Below are 4,438 nucleotides of genomic sequence, written 5' to 3'. Positions count from 1 at the left end.
TACATATGATAGAAAATAAAAATAAAATAAAGAATGAGAACTCTGGGGCCTTCTCAGAATGGGGGATGGCAGATTCCCCTTTCTGTTTAAAGGGAGAAATGACCCAGCTACACAACTGAACTTCACTCAACTGCCAAACCACCAAATTGTTTCAGATCTATAGTTCCTGAACTTTGTGGCTGCAACATCTCAACATTTCATGGCATTATCAGCTTTGTAGGATCACAGCAAATCTGATGGGAAAGTTGCATAGAAGACCCCCAAGCAAAGAGCCTAAACTATAACACAGAAGGCTCAACTAGCCCTAATCAGAACAGGAGATCCTCAGACAATGACTTTAGTGACATCTTTGTGAGATAGAATAATTTTCACAAATTGACTCATATTGATCTAAGTTTTGATAATTCCATTTTTCTTTATGATTTAACAAACAATATGAAATAAGTCTGTTTGTGCCTGCAAGGGAGAAGACTGAGAAGATGGGTGGGAAACTGGGGACATTGGTGGAGGGAAGGTCACACTGGTGGTGGGATTGGTGATGGGATTGGTGTGGGAAAACTTAAGTCCTGAAACAAATGTATTATAACTAACTTGGTAAATCATGGGTTACAATTAAAAATATATAAACAAAAAATCAAATAAAATATATGAATAGGTGAAATAAAACCAAGACAGGGAAAGAAAATGAGATTAAAAATATAGTTTGGGCCCATCAAAAAATGGGGCAATGAAATGAAGAGAAATTTTCTTGAGGAAGAAATGAGAATGGCAAAAAGGCACATGAAGAAATGCTCTTCATCACTAATCATCAGAGAGATGTAGATCAAAACAACCATGAGACACCACCTCACACCACAGAGACTGGCACACAACCAAAAGAACAAAAGCAACCAATGTTGGTGTAGATGTGGGGAAAACACTTACACTGCTGGTGGGAATGCCGACTGGCTCAGCCCTTTTGGAAAACAGTATGGTCGCTTCTCAAAAAATTAGAAATTGAGCTTCCATTTGACCCAGCAATACCACTCCTGGGAGTATATCCCAGAGAGGCAAAAAGGAATAGTGGAGAAGACATCTGCATTTCTATGTTCATTGTAGCACTGTTTACAATAGCCACAATATGGAAAAAACCAGAGTGCCCAAAAACAGATGACTGGTTAAAGAAACTCTGGTATATCTACACAATGGAATACTATGTAGTTGTCAGAAAACATGAAGTCATGAAATTTGCATATAAGTGGATCAACATGCAAAGTATCATGCTGGGTGAAATGAGTCAGAAAGAAAGAGACAGACATAGAAAGATTGCACTCATATGTGGAATATAAAGTAGCTGAGAGGTACAGCTTATAATGATGCAATTTCTGGCAGATATTTCTCTGGACTTAGTTACTTAAATACTAAAATACGGAAATCCAAAACTGTGCGGCTGCTAGTGTGGCCAATCGACCTCATATCTCTTCATTCTCAGCAATGGAAAACAAATATCAAATGCTTCCTTTTCAGCAGGTTGACTTTAGGGGAGAGAACCTCCAAACAATAATAGTGAGTTTTTTGAAAGTGAAAGTAAGGTGAAATTTACCAGTTACACAGGCGGGGTGGGGGGTTGGGGAGGTGGGGGGGGAGGGGGGGATGTATACTGTGATTCTTGGTGGTGGAATATGAGCACTGGTGAAGGGATGGGTGTTCGAACTTTGTATAACTGAGACTTAAACCTGAAAGCTTTGTAACTTTCCACATGGTGATTCAATAAAAGGATAAATTAATAAAAAATAAATAAAAAATTAAAAAATGCTCTTCATCACTAATCATAAGAGAGATGTAGATCAAAAGAACCATGAGACACCACTTCACACCACAGAGACTAGCACACAACCAAAAGAATAAAAGCAACTGCTGTTGGTGTGGATGTGGGGGAAAAGGGACCCTCTTACACTGCTAGTGGGAATGCCGAGTGGCTCAGCCCTTTTGGAAAACAGTATAATCACTTCTCAAAAAATTAGAAATTGAGCTTCCATTTGATCCAGCAATACCACTCTTTGGAATATATCCCGGAAAGGCAAAAAAGTACAGTCAAAATGACATCTGTACTAGAATGTTCATTGCAGCACTGTTTACAATAGACAGAATCTGGAAAAAAAAAAACAGTGCCCTAAAATAAATGACTGGTTAAAGAAACTTTGGTACATCTACACAGTGGAATACTATGCTGCTGTTAGAAAAGATGAAGTCATGACCTTTGCATATAAGTGGATCAACATGGAAAGCATCATGCTAAGTGAAATGAGTCAGAAAGAGAGAGACAGACATAGAAAGATTGCACTCATCTGTGGCATATAAAATAACAGAGTAGGAGACTAACACCCAAGAGTAGTAGAGATAATACCAGGAAGTTGACTCCAAGGCTTGGAAGCTGACCTCACATGCTGGATGAAGGGGCAGCTCACATAGAGAAGGGAACACCAGGTAAAGTGTGGTTTGAAGACCTGCACGGGATGGGAGATGCACACTGAAAATATAGAATATAGACCAAACACGATGGCCACACAGTTACCTCTGTTGCAAACCACAGCACCCAAAATGAGAGAAAGAGATCAAAAGGGAATTCCCTGCCCCAGAGATGGGGGGGTGGGGGGATGGGATGGTAGGGTAGGGGGGATACTGGGAACACTGGTGGAGAAGACTGGGCTCTGGTGGAGGAATGCAAACAAAATGCAATCATAAAAGCTCATAAGTTTGTAACTGTAACTCATGGTGATTCACTAATAAAAAAATAAATAAATAAAATTAAAATATAGTTTGGGGAGCTCTAGACACACGTCACAATGTTCTATATTGTTCCTAGATATGACCCACAATTTTTACCTTGGATATCTTAGCAACCAGTCCAAAGAGTAATGCTGACAAAATTTACAGTGTACATAGAGCTAAGTAAATAGAAACTAAGGCAGTGGTACTTGTATTTTTATTTGTATTGATATGTAAGAGAAATTTCTCTTATGAAATTGCATAAAGGGTATATGGTGTCATGTTTTGGTACAATTAAAAGAACATTTCTAAAACAAATGCAACCTCAAGCCTCTTATAAATATTTCATATACCATTCTGTAGTGCAAAACAGGCCAGACTGAGATTCAAAGTGGTTATAAAGCCACAGGTCTCTGAGGAAAGAAAAGTTACTATAGTTGGCTTAACCACAAATGACTGTGTTCAGTACTATATAATCTACCTCCCAACTCACTCACACATGTACACACATGCCTGCTCACACACACACACACAAACATACATACATGCACACAGAGCAATTCTTACAATTATTGCAAACATTAGGGTGACAACTCACTGGTTTGGGGATGAGAGGGGCTCAAAAGTTCCTACCAATTCCAGACTGGCTAGTGACCTACAAAGCCATCTGACCAACATAATTTGCTCAAGAAAATGATTGAAGCTGGGAAGAAACGATGGAAAGTTTTCTTTTGGAGTCTTTAAAGATAGAGTACAGAAAAGGAGGATGTTATTTAGGAGTGTGAACATAAGTCAATGGACACCGAGAGAAAAAGCTGGGTTGCTACAGCCAAGAGGCAGCTGAGACAGTAGGTAAGCAGCAAACGGAAATGACACAGAGGAAAGGAGGAAGCAATTTCACAGGGACAGAAACTGTACTCACTAAGTTCCTGCAGCTGAACTGGGGTGTGAGAACGGATCATAGCTTGCTAGTCATTTCTTAATGACATAGCAGATTTTCCTAACATAGAGAGAATTACTGATTTTTTGTCATTGTCAAAAACAGTTAAGAGGCTGATGACACAATGTGAAGTACACTCAGTGACAGAAATCCTACAAGCTAACAGTCATTGTAATGCAAACATGTAGTCTTTGGATTCCTAGCTCCAAGAAAAATAGACAAGCACACATACACACACTCCGAACTTTCTACAGTGAGAATGCCATAAAAGGGTCCATATAAACATATGGGTTTGCATAAACTTCAAAAATTTATTTTTTATAATTTTTTAAATGTATTGAATCACCATGAGATACACACGGTTACAAAACTGATCACGATTGAGTTTGAACACCCATCCCTTCAGCAGTGTCCACTTGCCTCCACTAGGGTCCACAGTTTCCTTCCTGGCCCCCAACCTCCCTTTATGGCAGACACTTCTTTTTCCCTTTTTAGACACTCTGGTTTGCAATACTGTTACTGAAAGGGTCTCATGCATATCACTTTGCCTCCTTTCATCACCCCGTTCTTGTCCAGAGTGATCACTTCCCACTATCATTGTCATAGTGGTCTCTTATCTGACCTAACCACCCTCCAACATTTGGGCAAGCTTCTACTAAGGAACAGTCTTTCTGGCCTTTGTAGAAAAGTTTTCTTAAGTGTTGATTGCTATGACTGTAAATGTAGCTCCTTAAAAATAAAATGACAGAG

This window comes from Sorex araneus, chromosome 4, assembly GCF_027595985.1.
Source record: "Sorex araneus isolate mSorAra2 chromosome 4, mSorAra2.pri, whole genome shotgun sequence".
Taxonomy (NCBI): Eukaryota; Metazoa; Chordata; class Mammalia; order Eulipotyphla; family Soricidae; genus Sorex; species Sorex araneus.
This window is presented reverse-complemented; position numbering follows the sequence as displayed.